Raw genomic sequence first — 17384 nt, 5'->3', positions numbered from 1 at the left:
TGCGGGTTTGAGTTTTTGTATAGACTGAGACATCTGAGTACTGTTGAAGGAGTGTAGCACAGTTGGAGGAGCAATCCTTTGGATGAGTCATTTTACTGACGTCATGTTAAAATCTCATTGTGCTTTTTAAGGAATAACATTCTCACCCAGATTCATGGCCTACATTCACCTCTCACTTTATACCATCAATACACAGAGGAACAACATCAGACCATTCAGCCTCATCCCCCATGCTGTTGATAATTAAAAACTTTTACTCAAAGACTGAGCTTCCACAGCTCTCTCGGGGAGAGAATTCCAAAGAAATACCATTCACTTAGCAAAAGAATTTCTCCTCTTCTTGGTTCTAAATGGCATCCCCTTATTTTTAAATTGTGGTCCCCTGGTTTTAGATTCCCCAAATAGACCAAGCATCTTCCTTGCATCTATTCTGTCTATCCCTTAAAGTATTTTGTAAGTTTCCATCAGATCTCTTCTCATTCATCGAGAGAATACAAGCCTAGTTTGCCCACTCTCTCTTCATTGGGCAGTTCAGCCATCCTGGGATCAAGTCTGGTGAATCTTTGTTGCACTCTCTCTATGGTGATAATACCTTTACTGAGATAGGGAGACCAAAACTGCATAATAACCACGCTCCTTTACAATTGTACCAAGCCTCCCTACTTCTGTAGCCACAATCTCTAGCAATAAAAGCTAACGTTTCATTAGCCCTGCTGTACCCATATGTCAGCCTTCCATGACACATCTATAAGGGCACCGAGGTCCCTTGCACACTTATGCTTTCCAACCTCTTATTATTTAAGCAATACTCTGCAAATTTGTTTCCCCTACCGAAGTGAATAACATCATATTTTCCACATTGTATTACATCTACCACATTCTTGCTAATTGTCTAAGCCTTTCCAAATTTACTGAAGCTGCCTTACATTTTCCTCAAAACACCTCATTGCTGTTTCGCTCAGTATCATCGCCAAATTTACCCATCCAAATCCCATCCAATTACCCATCCAAATACCCATCCAATTACCCAATCAAATACCCATCAAATTACCCATCCAAATATCCATCCAATCACACATCCAATTACCCATTCAATTACCCATCCAAATACCCATCCAATTACTCATTCAATTATGCATCCAATTACCCATCAAATTACCCATCCAAACACGCATCCATATATACATCCAAATACCCATCCAATTACCCATTCAATTAACCATCCAATTAACCATCCAATTATCCATCCATTTACCTATTCAACTACCCATCCAAACACCCATCAAATTACCCAATCAAATTACCTATCCAAATACCCATCCAATTACCCATCAAATTACCCAATCAAATATCCATCCAATTACCCATCCAAATACCCATCCAATTCCCTATTCAATTAACCATCCAATTACTCATCCATTTACCCATCCAAATAACCATCCCATTATCCATCCAATTACCCATTCATTTACCCATCCAATTAACCATGCAAATACCCAACAAATAACCATCTCATTACCAATTCAAATACCATCCAATTACCCATACACTTCCCCATCCAAAACCCATTCAATTACCTATCCAAATACTCATCCAATTACCCATGTAAATTCCCATCCAATTAACCATCCAATTACCAATCCAATTACCCATTCAATCGCCCATCCAAACACCCATCCAATTACCAATTCAATTAACCTTCCAAATACCATTCAATTACCCATGCAATTAGCTATCAATTCCCATTCTACTACCCATCCAAATTCCATGCACTTACCATCCAAATACCAACCCAATTACCCATCCAATTACTTATTCAGATGCCATTCAATTACACACAAATACCTATTCAATTACCCATCCAAATACCCATCCAATTACCCATTCAATTACCCATCCAATTGCCCTTTCAAATCTCCATCCACATAACATCCAAATACCCATCTAATTATTCATCCAATTACCTATCCATTTACCCATTCAATTACCCATCCAATCACCCATTCAAAATACCATCCAATTACCCATCCAATTACCCATTCAATTGCCCACTCAATTACCCATTCAATTACCCATCCAATTACCCACCCAAATATCATCTGATTACCCATCCAAATACCGATCTAATTACCTATCCATTGCCCATTCAACTAACCATCCAATTGCCATCCAAATAGCATCCAATTACCCATCCAAATACCCATCCATTCCTCATTCAACTAACCATCCAATTCCCCATCCAAATAGGATCCAATTACCCATCCAAATACCCATTCAATTACTCATCCAATTACCCATCCAAATACCATTCAAATACCATACAATTACCATCCAATTTCCCTTTCAAGTCCCTATCTAAATACCATCCAAGTTCCATTTAATTACCCATCCAAATACCATTCAATTGCCAATCAAAATACCATCCAATTACTCATCCAAATACCCATCCAATTACCTATCTAATTACCCATCCAAATACCCATCCAATACCAATCCAAAAACCCATCCAATTACCTATCCAATTACCCATCCAAATATCATTCAATTACCCATCCAAATACCTATCCAATTACCATAAAACGCTCCAACAGGATTATCAGGCGTGAGTTTCCATTCGAAGAACAAATGCTGACTCTGCCCAATCACATCACTTTCTAAAATTCATTTATCCCACCCTTTCTGATAGTTTTGAGCAATTTTCTTCTAACCAACATAAGGCTGTAGAGTGACAGAGTTGTGTAGCATGGAAACAGACCCTTCTGTCAACTCGTATGTGCTGACCAGATATCCTAAATTAATCTACTCCCATTTGCCAGCATTTGGCCCATATCCCTCTAAACCCTTCCTATTCATATACCCATCCAAATGCCTTTTAAATGTTGTAATTGTACCAGCCTCCACCACTTCCTCAAGCAGCTCATTCCCTACATGCACCACCCTCTACGTGAAAAAGTTGCCCCTTAGGTCCCTTTCATATCTTTCCCCTCTCACCCGAAACCTATGTCCTCTAGGTTTGGACTCCCCCATCCCAGGGAAAGACCTTGTCTATTTACCCTATCCATGTTCCTCATGATTTTATAAACCTCTATAAGGTCACCCCTCAGCCTCCAACCTTCCAGCGAAAACAGCCCCAGCCTATTCAGCATCTCCCTATAGCTCAAATCCTCCAACCATGGCAACATCTCTGTGAATCTTTTCTGAACCCTTTCAAGTTTCACAACAGCTTTCCTAGAACAAATACAAACTGAATGAACTGCAGAGGCTATAAATCAGAATCAAAAACGACAATTGCTGGAAAAGCTCAGCAGGTCTGGCTGCATCTCTGAAGAGAAATCAGAGTTAACGTTTCAGGTCAGTTCTGAGGAAGGGTCACCCGAAACGTTAACTCTGATTTCTCTTCACAGATGCCGCCAGACCTGCTGAGTTTTTCCGAAAACTTCTGCTTTTGATCCTTCCTTTTGCAGGAGTTCTCTGTTTTAGTAGGGTTGAGATTTGCAAACTTCCATTCTGTAAATATCATTCCAGAATCCATGAAAGTTTGGACAATGAGACTGGCCTTTCATTTCTTTGCTGTTTGTGGGGACCTCTCAGAAGGCAAATTATTCATTTAACAACTGACTACAGTCCAAAACGAATGAATTGGCCATGAAGTGTTATGGGATATCCCAATTGGAAGAGTATAAATGCCAGGTCTTCTTCTTAAATATGTTTGGATCTCAGAGGTAATTAAAGAAAGCATTCCACATTTATCTATTACTGCTTTCTATTGATAATACTCCATCTGTCGCTGCTGTAACAGTGCAGGAATCATTGTGTCCCATCTTTTGTACATTTGTTACATCTTCCTATGTTTCCCTGTAACCTTTAAAATTGCTCCCCACCAAAGGATTATCCAGCTGTTGACTGAATGAATTACTTGATGCAGTAGCGAACACTTTTCTCCACCCAGCTCAGTGTGACAGCAAGGAACTCTCTCCTTGCTGCAGGATTAATATACATTAGACAGGGAGACTAACGAGAGGGCAGCAAAGTAACTGGGACATATAAAATTCATGAGCGGTAAAAGTATATTTTTAGCTCAAATAACACAAAGCCTACTTTTTCTGAAAGTAGAAGGCCATAACGGTTGAGCAGATTAATGGGTTATGAATTTTAATTAGATTAATTAAAAGGCTTTTTCCCCGAGAACTCCCAAGCTGCCTGCTCTATATTTATGAATACATAACTATTGCGATCGACGATATATTTGTGTATTATGACCAGAAAAGAGAGAGCAGCACCGACAGTATTTGCAGAGAGAGAAGCCAGTTCGCCAATCTTTCATTCAGAACGCTAATGATCTGAAATCCGTTTCGCAAGAGCATCGATGCTAGATTGTTCAGTTACCTTTTATTGCTGGTGAATTAGACCATAAGACAGAGGAGCAGAATTAGGCCATTTGGCCCATTGAGTCTGCTCCACCGTTCAATCATGGCTGATATGTTTCTCAACCCCATTTTCCTGTCTCCTCCTGTAACTTTTGATCCCTTTACAAATCAAGACCCTATCTATCTCTGTCTCAAATACTAATGACTTGGCCTCCACAGCCTCCTACAGCGATAAGTTACACAAATTCCCCACCCTCTGGTTGAAGAAATTCCTCCTCATCTCCGTTCAAAAGGGTTGTCCCTTCATTCTGAAGCTGTGCCCTCTAGTCCTAGTCTCTCCTACTAGTGGAAAATTTTTCTCCACATCCACTGTATCTAGGTCTCTCAGTATTCTGGAAGTTTCACTGAGACTCATCCCTCATCTTTCTGAGCTCCATCCAGTACAGTCCTCAACTGCTCTTACATGAAAAGCGCCTATGACAAGTTACCTGTTGCATATTTCCAGAATTGTCATCATTTCTTTTCACATGGCTAGCATGCTGCATTTTATAATCTTGATTACTTCTGCTTACATTTGCATCATGTCTGTGGTAAAGAAAACATCCCAAGTTATTTTGCCACTGGAAAGAGACAAGGAGAAGACGTTTCATCATGGATGGAGAAATTAGGAATGGAAGTAGAAATATGGCGTAGACTTCAGATTAGACAGATCTGTAGCTTGCAGAGAGTTACATGACAAGCAAGGTATCCACTTCATTTTCAGTTGTGTAATGGAGTCTGTTTAGTGTGTTCAGTCAATCATCTAGGAGAGAGCAATGTCCAGGAAAGTCGGTAAGTGACTTTGTTTAATATTACATCTTCCTAGACGATGTTTAATATTATAAATGTGTAAAAAGGTTATGTGGTAAACAAACTTCTAGATATGCCTCAATCATAACCTGACTTTATGGTATATGTAATTTGGACTAACATATAGAAAACTAGAACATACATCACAAATGACTGAGAAATGGCTTTTATTGGGCTTTTTTCTTTAAATGTGCATTTATTAAGGCCTCTTCCAAATTTTATTTGTCCCAAAGTGTTTTTACAAGCAGTGATGTACTTTTGAAGTGTACGCAATTTATGCAGACCAAGTTCATGCAAATAGCGAGGTAATAGTGTGACCAAAAAAAATCACCATAAATGATTTCGGTTCTGGAATAAATAATGCCATGAGTTCTTTTACCTCCACCTGAGGGGGAAGACAGAACCTGGATTTAGTATCTCATTCAAAAAACTGCATCTCTGACAGAGCGATGCAATGCACCAGAGAGTGAGCTGGAATTTTGTGCTCAAGATTCAAACTTTCTGATGTGGCGGTTGGAGACAAGTGTTCGACTGATTGAGAACGAGCTAAGACCAAAGAAGGATGAAGTGTTTTAGGGATGGAGTTTTTTGAGTGTGTAGCCAAAAAGCTCAAAGTTGGGTCAGAAGTGGTAAGGCAATGCTGAGACCCAAAAGGCAAGGATTGGAGAGTGTCAGGGCAGGAATAAGTGGTTGGGGAGGATTGTAGCAGAGATAGGATGGACAGATTGAAAGATGAGGAATGTATACATTGAGTGACAGCGACGAGATCAGTAGGACAGTAGTCAAGGGGTTAGTTGCAGGGACAGGTTGTGGTTTGTTCAGGTTGGGTGCTGGACGGGAAATATGTGCTCACTTTCTCCATATTCTATATATTCAGCTGAAGGAAGTTGTGGCTTATCTATGACTTTGCGCTAAGTCAAGTCTTCTGCGGGCACAGAGGTAGTTGGGTAGTCAAAAGATGTCATGACACCATGACCTTATAGAGGTTTATAGAATCATGAGGACATGGATAGGGTACATAGACAAGGTCTTTTCCCTGGGGTGGGGAGTCCAAAACTAGAGGGCATAGGTTTAGGGTGAGAGGGGAAAAGTTTAAAAGGGACCTAAGGGGCAACTTTTTCACATAGAGGAAGGTGCATGTATGGAATGAGCTGCCAGAGGAAGTGATGGAGGCTGGTACAATTACAACCTTTAAAAGGCATCTGGGTGGATAAAGTAATAGGAAGGGTTTAGAGGGATATGGGCCACGTGCTGGTAAATAGGACTAGATGAGGTTAGGATATCTGGTCAGCATGGATGAGTTGGACAGAAGGGTCGGTTTCTGTGCTGTACATCTCTATGACTATGACACAGAGATGAAAGTTGCACTGGTTGATGTTGCCAAGGGGTAACATGTGAGTGAATGAGAGGAAAGTTGTCCAAGATAGGGGTTGAGGAGATCCCCAAAGGTGGCAGCACACAGATCAGAGAGAAAATGTTGCAAGAGGTGGTTGATTTTGGATTGACACTGAATCACTCCATCCTTCAACTTTTACTATTTAAAATTATTTGCAAATGAAGTGAGGAGGATGAGGGAAAAATCTTTTTCACACAGCAAGTTTTTAGGGTCTGAAATGCCCGAAATGTCGATTCTCCTGTTCCTTGGATGCTGCCTGACCTGCTGTGCTTTTCCAGCACTATCCTTTTTGACTCTGGAATGCGCTGCCTGGAAATGTGGTGGAGACAGGTTTAGCAGAGATGTTCAACAGGGGCATTGTTTGGATAGAAATGCAGTGCAGGGATGTGGGGAAATGTCAGGAGATAGGCATCAGGTAAGAGAGCTGGTGGAAATATAAATGGCTGAGTGACCTCCTTCTGTGCCATTTCCAATCAGTGATTAGGACTGGACAAGGAGAGATCGAATGGATGGCGGCAAAATGGTTCACATGGAGAATGACTGAGAGTGAAGAGTGATAATAATATGTGATTGCCATGTATTCACCTCAAACTATCTCTGTGTGTAAGACAGGTTCCGACAGTGTGAGTTTTGGGCAGTGAGAGGACTTGTTTTGGGAAGTGGTACTGTGGACATTTGTTGCCTATCCCTAGTTGCCTCAGCAGCTTGCAAGGCCATTTAAGAGGGATTTCAGAATCAACCCCATTCCTGTGGGTCTGGAGTCACATGCAGGCCAGACCAGGCAAACACGGCAAATCTCCATACCAAAGGAACATTAGTGAATAAGGTGGGTTTTCACAACCATTGGGACTAAGTTTTAATTCCAGATTTCTGAACTGAATTTAAATTCCACTAACTGCTATGGTGGGATTTCAACTCATGTCCCCAGAGCATTAATGTACAAGGAGGCGATGGCTTACTGTTTTATCGCTGGACTGTTAACCCAGAGATTCAGATAATGTTCTGGGGGCCTGGGCTTAGATCCCCATGTCAGATGGTGGAATTTGAAATCAATAAACATCAGGAATTAAGACTCCAGGCCCACCGCAATGCGGTTAATTCTTAACTACCTTCTGAGCAATTAGGGATGGGCAATAAATGTTGCCTGGTGACACCCTCATCCTGTGAATGAATAAAGAAGAAAAATGAAGGTGTCTGGATTAGCAGAGCAGTTACATTATCATGCAGGCACCATCTCCCTTGAAAAGTGGCAAGACTTTGTTAATTATGCCGATTTTAAAAATGTAAAGCAGGCAAAGCTGAAAGCCAGACCTCACTGTTAAACTTTAGTAAATTTACACAGTATAATTATTCTTCAGCCGTTATTTATTTTACTAATAATCCTATTTATTTACAGGCATTAGATTAATTAAAAATAGATTTCCTAAGTAACTCAATAATTCTGAACATTATAAAGCACAGGGAATATTTAATGTCGCACTTTAAGGATTATAGGGTAATGAATCATGCTAAACAAATCTGATTTACCTATGAAATGTAGTTATCTACAAAGCAATATTTCCTCCTGTTCCAATATTACTCCTGTCTTCCCTCAAGACACAACTCATGCTGGGCACAGTCCCATGGGTGGTAAAAGTCTTCAGACATTTCATATTGTTGTTCTTTATATGTGACCTTCAGCAGGTGGTTTCCTAGTTACAGACTCTTTGCCTTCATAAGTGCATATTCTAGAATAAGACGGTAAGACCATAAGAAATAGGAAGAGCAATCAGCCATTCAGCTGTATTCACGTTCAATTGGATCATGGCTGACCCAACCTTCATAGTCTCCATGATTTGGAGAGGCCAGTGTTGGACTGGGGTGTACAAAGTTAAAAATCACACAACATCAGGTTATAGTCCAACAGGTTTAATTGGAAGCACAATAGCTTTCAGAGCGATGCTCCTTCATCAGGTGATATTGGAGGGCTCAATCGTAACACAGAATTTATAGCAAAAATTTACAGTGTGATGTAACTGAAATTATACATTGAAAAATTGATTGTCTGTTCAGCCTTTCATCTGTTAGAATACAGTGATAGCTTCACTTCTTTCATGTGTAAATCACAAAATCCTTTTTTTAAAGTTGCATTCTTGGGTTAGCTGTTAACAATGATGATAGCTAGACAATATGTTGAAGGTGTTGGCCCCCTGTGTTCTCTGTCTATGCCATGATGTTTAGATTGGTTCTAATCTAAAAAGTGAGATAGCAGAGTTTTACATAAATTCATGCAGTTTTTGAGATGAGTTCTACATGAATGCATGCAGTTTTTGAGCAAAGTACAATGTAACTCTGCAAGTACAAATTCACCCCACAAAATATATGTGTGCATGTGGGTCTTTGTCTGTCTCTGTGTGTGTCTGTCTGGGATGGGGGTTGTGAGTGTGAAAAAGTGTGTGTATGTGTAGTGAGTGCAGAGTGTCTTAAGTCTGTGAGGGGTGCACGTGTGAGTGTGGGAGTGTGTGTGTCTATAAGGGTGTGTGTGGGTGTCTGTGTGCGCGCGTGTGTGTACCTGTGTCCGTGTTTATGTGAAAGTGTGTGTGTGTAGGAATATCTGTGTGAGTGTGTAGTGCAATAGTGATCACCTGTAATGTGACATGAACCCAAGGTCCCGGTTGAGGCCCTCCCTAGGTACTGAACTTAGCTATGAGCCTCTGCTTGGCCACATTCCTCTGCTGCCTGTCCCGAAGTCTACCTTGGAGGATGGTCACCCGAAGGTCCAAGGCTGAATGTCCTGGACCACTGAAGTGTTCCCCAACTAGGAGGGAATCCTCCTGTCTGTTGATTGTTGTGCGGTGCCCATTCATCCGTTGTCATAGTCTTTGCTCGGTTTCCCCAATGTACCATGCCTCCGGGCATCCTTGCCTGCAACGTATAAGATAGACAACGTTGGCTGAGTCACATGAGTACCTGCCACGTACAAGGTGGGAGGTGTCCCCACGCGTAATGGTGGTATCAATGTCCACACTTTGACATGTCTAGCAGCGTCCACCATGACAGGGTTGTATGGAGCTGTCCTGAGAGCTGGGCAGTTTGCTACGAACAACTATCTGTTTGAGGTTTGCTGTTTGTTTAAAGGCAAGTAGTGGAGGTGTGGGGAAAGTCTTGGTGAAGTGCTCTCCTCATTGATAATGTGTTGCAGGTCACGAAGAATATGGCGTAATTTTTCAGCTCCTGGGAAGTACTGAACAATGAAGGGTACCCTGTCAGTTGCAGCACGTGTCTGTCTCCTGAGGAGGTCATTACGGTTCCTTGCTGTGGCACATTGAAACTGGCGGTCGATGAGTTGAGCATCATACCCCATTCTTGTGAGGGCATCCTTGAGTACTTCCAGGTTTCCATCACGTTCCTCCTCATCTGAGCAAATCCGGTGTATGCGGAGGGCTTGTCCATAGGGAATAGCTGTTTTAATATGTTTTGGGTGGAAGCTGGAGAAGTGTAGCATTGTGAGGTTGTCTGTGGGTTTGCGGTAGAGTGTGGTGCTGAGGTGTCCATCCTTGATGGAGACGCATATGTCCAAGAATGAGACAGATAGTCGAGAGTAGTCCATGGTGAGTTTGATGGTGGGATGAAACTTGTTGATGTCACTGTGTAGTTTTATCAGTGACTCCTCGCCATAGGTCCAGAGGAAGAAAATGTCGTCAATGAACCTGATGTACAATGTTGGTTGGAGATCCTGCAAAGAGAAGAAGTCATGTTCGAATCTGTGCTTAAAAATGTTGGCATATTGGGGTGCAAATTTGGTCCCCATGGCTGTTCCGTGTGTCTGGATGAAGAACTGGTTGTCGAAGGTGAAGACTTTGTGATCGAGGATAAAGCGGATGAGTTGTAGGATGGTGTTTGGAGATTGGCAGTTTGGAGACTGCTCCACCACCAAAATGGACCCGTTGGTTCTGGCAGCAGACACAGAGGAGTTCATTAGATGAATGAAACTCTGGGAATTCTTTCAAGGTGCCAGCAGTGATCCCAATGAGCCCACTGATGAACTGGAACAGTCATCACAGGGATCTGTAGAGGAGTGACCAAAGAAGGTGTCAACTTGGACCTCACCGGAGGGCCACTGCCCTGGGCTTGACATGTATGCTCAAACCGTCAGGAAATATATAAATGCCAGATTCATCAGCTGGACCCACAAGCTAGAGCAAAACATCAACCGTTCACAACGCAATGCCATCCAGGCTCTCAAAGCCAATCACAACATTGTCATCAAACCAGCAGATAAAGGAGGAGCCATTGTCATTCAGAATAGAACAGATTACTGCAAGGAAGTGTACCAACAACTGAACAACCAGGAACACTACAGGCAACTACCAGCTGATCCGACCAAAGAACACACCCGAGAATTAAACACACTGATCAGAACTTTGGATCCAGTCCTTCAGTGTTCCCTACACGCCCTCATCCCACATACTTCTTGTGTAGGCGACTTCTACTGCCTTCCAAAGGTACACAAAGCCAATACAATGGGATGTCCCATCGTGTCAGGCAATGGGATCCTATGCGAGAATCTCTCCGGCTATGTGGAAGGCATCTTGAAACCTATTGTACAGGGGATCTCCAGCTTCTGTTGCAACACTACAGATTTCTTACAGAAACTCAGCACCCACGGACCTGTCGAACCGGGAACATTCCTCGTCACAATGGAAGTTGCCACACTCTACACCAGCATCTCCCACAATGATGGCATCTCGGCAACAGCCTCAGTACTCAACACCAACAACTGCCAATCTCCAAACACCATCCTACAACTCATTTGCTTTATCCTCGATCACAACGTCTTCACCTTTGACAACCAGTTCTTCATCCAGACACATGGAATAGCCATGGGGACCAAATTTGCACCCCAATATGCCAACATTTTTATGCACAGGTTCGAATAAGACTTCTTCTCTATACAGGATCTCCAACTAACATTGTACACCAGGTACATTGACAACATTTTCTTCCTCTGGACCTATGGCGAGGAGTCACTGATAAAACTACACAGTGACATCAACAAGTTTCATCCCACCATCAAACTCACCATGGACTACTCTCGACTATCTGTCTCATTCCTGGACACATGCGTCTCCATCAAGGATGGACACCACACTCTACCGCAAACCCACAGACAACCTCACAATGCTACACTTCTCCAGCTTCCACCCAAAACATATTAAAACAGCCATTCCCTATGGACAAGCTCTACGCATACACCGGATCTGCTCAGATGAGGAGGAACATGACGGACACCTGGAAGTACTCAAGGATGCCCTCACAAGAACGGGGTACGATGCTCAACTCATCGACCGCCAGTTCCGACGTGCCACAGTAAGGAACCGTAATGACCTCCTCAGGAGACAGACACGTGCTGCAACTGACAGGGTACCCTTCATTGTTCAGTACTTCCCAGGGGCTGAAAGATTATGCCATGTTCTTCGTGACCTGCAACACATTATCAATGAGGATAAGCACCTCACTAAGACCTTCCCCACACCTCCACTACTTGCCTTTAAACAACCGCCAAACCTCAAACAGATCGTTGTTCGTAGCAAACTGCCCGGCTCTCAGGACAACTCCATACAACCCTGTCACGGTGGATGCTGCAAAATGTGTCAGAGTGTGGACATAGATACCACTATTAAGCATGGGAACACCTCCTACCTTGTACATGGCAGGTACTCATGTGACACAGCCAACGTTGTCTATCTTATACGTTGCAGACAAGGATGCCCGGAGGCATGGTACATTGGGGAAACCGAGCAAAGGCTACAGCAACGGATGAATGGGCACCGCACAACAATCAACAGACAGGAGGGTTCCCTCCCAGTTGGGGAACACTTCAGTGGTCCAGGACATTCAGCCTCGGACCTTTGGGTGACCATTCTCCAAGGTGGACTTCGGGACAGGCAGCAAAGGAAAGTGGTCAAGCAGAGGCTCATAGCTAAGTTCGGTACCCATAGGGAGGGCCTCAACCAGGACCTTGGGTTCATGTCACATTACAGGTGATCACCATTGCACTACACACTCACACAGATATTCTTACACACACACACTCTCACATACACACGGACACAGGTACACACAGACGTGCACACAGACACCCACACACACCCTTATAGACACACACACTCCCACACTCACACATGCACCCCCTCACAGACTTAAGACACTCTGCACTCACTACACATACACACACACACATACACACTTTTTCACACTCACAACCCCCACCCCAGACAGACACACACACACACACAGACAAAGACCCACATGCACACATATATTTTGTGGGGTGAATTTGTACTTGCAGAGATACATTGTACTTTGCTCAAAAACTGCATGCATTCATGTAGAACTCTGAGCTCAAAAACTGCATGAATTCATGTAAAACTCTGTTATCTCACTTTTTAGATTAGAACCAATCTAAACATCATGGCATAGACAGAGAACACAGGGGGCCAACACCTTCAACATATTGTCTAGCTATCATCATTGTTAACAGCTAACCCGAGAATGCAACTTCTAAAAAATAGTTTTGTGATTTACACATGAAAGAAGTGAAACTATCACTGTATTCTAACAGATGAAAGGCTGAACAGACAATCAATTTTTCATTGTACAATTTCAGTTACATCACACTGCAAATTTTTGCTATAAATTCTGTGTTACGATCGAGCCCTCCACTATCACCTGATGAAGGAGCGTCGCTCCGAAAGCTAGTGTGCTTCTAATTAAACCTGTTGGACTATAACCTGGTGTTGTGTGATTTTTAACTTCATTGTCTCCACTTTTCTGCCTATTTCCCATAACCCTTGATTCCCCTACTGATCGAGAATTTACCTCACAAGGGCTCTGCTCTGACAGTTGTCTGTTCCAAAGACTCACAACCCTCTAAGAGAAGAAATTCCTCCTTATCTTAGTCTTTCATTGGTGCTCCTTTACAGTCATAAGTAAGTGCCTAGCTGTTTTGACTTAGATTAGTATGCCATGTAAAGGATCAGTAGGTAGCATTCTCTTTCCTCTGTGTTCAAAAACGTTTGAATTCAGAAGCCTTTTCAGACACTAGAGCAGTAAATTTTGGCTAACACTCCAGTGTACTGCCGAGGGAGTGCTGTACTGTTGGAGGTGCTATCTTTGAGATAAGACATTAAGCTAAGTTCCTGTTGATGCCTCAAGTGGACCTAAAAAATCCTATGGCACAATTTTGACAAAATGAAAGAGATTTGTCTCTGGTGTCCTTACCAATATTTATCCCTCAGTCAATCCCTCAGTCATAATTTGCTTTATTGTCTCATGTACCTCAGAACAGTGAACAGTTTTGTTTGTGAGCGTTAGAGGCAGATCATGGTGAGCAAGGACATACAGATCATAGGGTGTAAAAAATCTTGGAGTATGTCAAGTCATTGTCCCAGTGTTGTTTCAGGGAGCTTCCTGTGTGAAAATTGGCTATCCTGTTTCCTACATTAAAACAGTACCAACACTTTGAGGTAGCTCTTTGGCTGGAATATCTTGAGGTCTGAAAAGTGTCATAAAAGCACCTTTTTTTTCACCATTTTGCACTCAGGACAAACAGGAGCAGTTAGGCAAAAGCAAATTACTGCAGAAACTGGAAATCTGAAATAAAGGCAGGACGGTTGGAAATACTCAGCAGGTGAGGTAGCCTCTGTAGAGAAAGGAAGTGAGTTAACATTTTCTGATGATCTGCCTTCATCAAAACCAGTTGTACAAAAATCTTATAAATATAACTGGGAGACAGATCCTAGACTGGGATTGAGGTGGACTTGGGGGAGTTTCACAATCAAGGCAATAATACTGAGTACAGTTTTGGTCCGCCTTCTTGGGGAAAAACATTGCAGGCAATTCTGAGAAGATTAATTCCAGTGATGAAAGCCTTGTTTTATCAGGAGAGATTGAGCATTTTAGACCCATATTTGTAAGAGTTTAGAAGAATGAGAGGAGATTTAGTTGAGGTGTAGAAGATGCTAATGGGGATTAATAGAGTCAGAGTCAGACAGGCTGAAAATTAGCAGAAGAATCACTTCTTTCAACAAGAAACATATCCATTTTTTTGTTAGAATCTATTCTAACACTTAGGTCAGTGGCTTAACTAAAAAGGATTCCACAAATATTCACCTTAAAATCATGCTAATGTGAAAATGTGAACAGGCAGGTCATTCAATGATTGTGCACCACTTTATTGCACATGCACAGTTTTATCGAATCCCAGCAATATGATCATTGCACATGCTCAGACCCAATGTTTGGGCTAGTGCATGCAGAAACAGGCTGCATGATGAGCAGTTTGCCCATTGTCGGAGATTCAGCGCTGCACACACACGAAGCCTACGAAGAGAACACTGCTTTTCCCAAAGAAGTCACGCAACGTTCCTCACCTCCTGTGGCACAGCAGTTGAAAACCTCTGGATTAAAGGGTGGGAATGTGGAGTCTTGTTCTCTTGACTTGCTATGATTTATTATTGTCACATGTACTGGTGTACAGTGAAAAGTATCACATGCTAACCAAATAAATTATACCTTACATTGGTACATCAGGGTAATAGAATAGAATGCAGGATATAGTGTGATAGCTACAAAGAACGTGCAAAGAAAAATCAACTCTAATATTTAAGAGATCCGTTCATAAATCTGATAACAGCAGGGAAGAAGCTGTTCTTCAATCTAAACTGAAAGAACTGCGGGCGCTGTAAATCAGAAACAAAAACAGAAATTGCTGGAAAAGCTTAGCAGGTCTGGCAGCTGTGAGGAAGGGTCACTCCAACCGAAACATTAATTCTGATTTCTCTCTACAGATGCTACCAGACCTGCTGAGCTTTTCCAGCAAATTCTGTTCGTACACGTTTTCAAACTTTTGTATCTGCTGCCCGATGGAAGAGGAGATGAGATCAGCGATGATGATATTGAATGGTGGAGCAGGCTTGAGGGGCTGAATGGCCCAGTCCTGCCACTCATTCTGATAATACAAGATTTGGTTAACATTCATTGCTTTCTGACCTCATGCGGTAAATGATCAGATTTATTGAATTCCGTGGAAAACGTTTGGGCTAGTCTCTGCACTAATGAGTTCACAACACCAATTCATCACCGGATTGTTTTGTTTTTCGCAGAGCTGGTTGTGATCTAGCATGCAGGACCTGAAAGGGCAGATTCAGTTACTGCATTTCAAACGGAAATTGGATAAACACTTGAAAGGAAACAGTCAATGGCCACAGGGAAGGAGGAGGGCTGTCAAATGAATAAGACTGCTCTAGCAAAGAGCCAGGATGAGTGTGATAAGCCAAAACATTTGGTGTGTGTTTCAAACGTTTGCACTTGTATCTTGTCTTGTTTGCGACAATGCCCCTTACAAGTCCCTAAGTCTCCCTCAATCCCAGAGTGAGAACTAGCCCCCAACTTATTCCTCTTACCTTGCCATTGTAACCCCTAGATATATGCACTTAATTCTAAATTATTAGCATTGCCATAGCAGCTCAGCAAAGAACAGCAGCATAATAGGAGCATAGTTTGCTAGTTTAGAGACAAGCAGTCATTCCATTTATGTTGCTATGGTGTTTAGGAAAATAGCGATAACATTATTCAGCACGTTACACAGCATACCATACGAGTAAACGAAGAATGCATCGCTGAGACAGAGAAACCTGCTATTAGGGCTAGCAAGTGTTTCGATCCATTAAGTGCGGAATAAGTGTTTGCCTGCCACACAGGATGCAGTTACTGTGCCTTTGAAGTTCTCTTTCACGCCACTATTCCACACTTTGCTGAGTGCTGGGAAAGACAGGACGCTGCTGCCCTGTTTCTTTCCTTCACCATTTCCTGCAGGTGTCGGCCGTTTCGGGGAGTGTTGGTGCATGAAACCCATTATGGGGAGGATTTAGAGGCATCCTGTTTGCTCACGATGTATGCGGGTCACAGCAGACACAATGAAACGCTGCTAGAAACTGAATGGGGTGACATGGGCTTTATTCCAATTTGGAAGACCTCAAGAATCAGCTGGAATTTGTAAAGAACATCCTGAACTGGAGTAAATCCAGTTTCATTCACCTCTCAGTTCTGTTTCTATAATTAGCAAGCATCTAGTCACATCGTCATCCTGTTTTGAGCATTCTCGATAAGAGATGTCTGTGCTGGGAATTGGAACATATTCACATCTATCATTCTCTCTTGTCTTAGAAAGGCACACTAAGAATAGATCCTCTCAGCAGCTGGTCATAGAGTCACAGAGATGTAGAGCACGGAAGCAGACCCTTCAGTCCAACTCATCCATGCCAACTAGACATCCAAATTTAATCTAGTCCTGTTTGCCAGAACCTGGCCCATATCCCTCCAAACCCTTCCTATTCATGTACCCCATCCAGATGCCTTTTAAATGTTGTAATTGTACCAGCCTCCACCACTTTCTCTGGCAGCTCATTCCATACATGCAGCATCAGGAGGTGGAAAAGAGTTACACCCAAAATTTTGACTTCTTCACCTCAAGATATTGCCTGGCTTGCTGTGTTATTCCAGCTTCCTGCTTGTTTACCTTACATTCCAGCGTCTGCAGTCTTTTTGTCTCAGCCCATACACACACCACCCTCTGCGTGAAAATGTTGCCCTTTAGGTCCCTTTTAAATTTTTCCCCTCTCACCCTAAACCTATGCCCTCTAGTTGCGGAAGCCCCCACCCTACGGAAAAGACCTTGTCTATTTACCCTATCCATGCCCCTCATGATTTTATAAACCTCTATATGGTCT

The 17384-nt window shown here is 42.5% G+C and overlaps 1 protein-coding gene across 7 annotated transcripts in view; it reads left to right on the top strand.

The window, feature by feature from the left end:
• wscd2 (WSC domain containing 2) overlaps positions 1–17384 on the top strand; it is a 593216-nt gene that overhangs the window by 305396 nt on the left and 270436 nt on the right. The window lies entirely within an intron of this gene.

This window comes from Chiloscyllium punctatum, chromosome 17 (assembly GCF_047496795.1).
Source record: "Chiloscyllium punctatum isolate Juve2018m chromosome 17, sChiPun1.3, whole genome shotgun sequence".
In the NCBI taxonomy this organism is placed as follows: domain Eukaryota; kingdom Metazoa; phylum Chordata; class Chondrichthyes; order Orectolobiformes; family Hemiscylliidae; genus Chiloscyllium; species Chiloscyllium punctatum.
The sequence above is the reverse complement of the archived record's forward strand: the minus strand, read 5'-3'. Positions and strand labels throughout refer to the sequence as shown.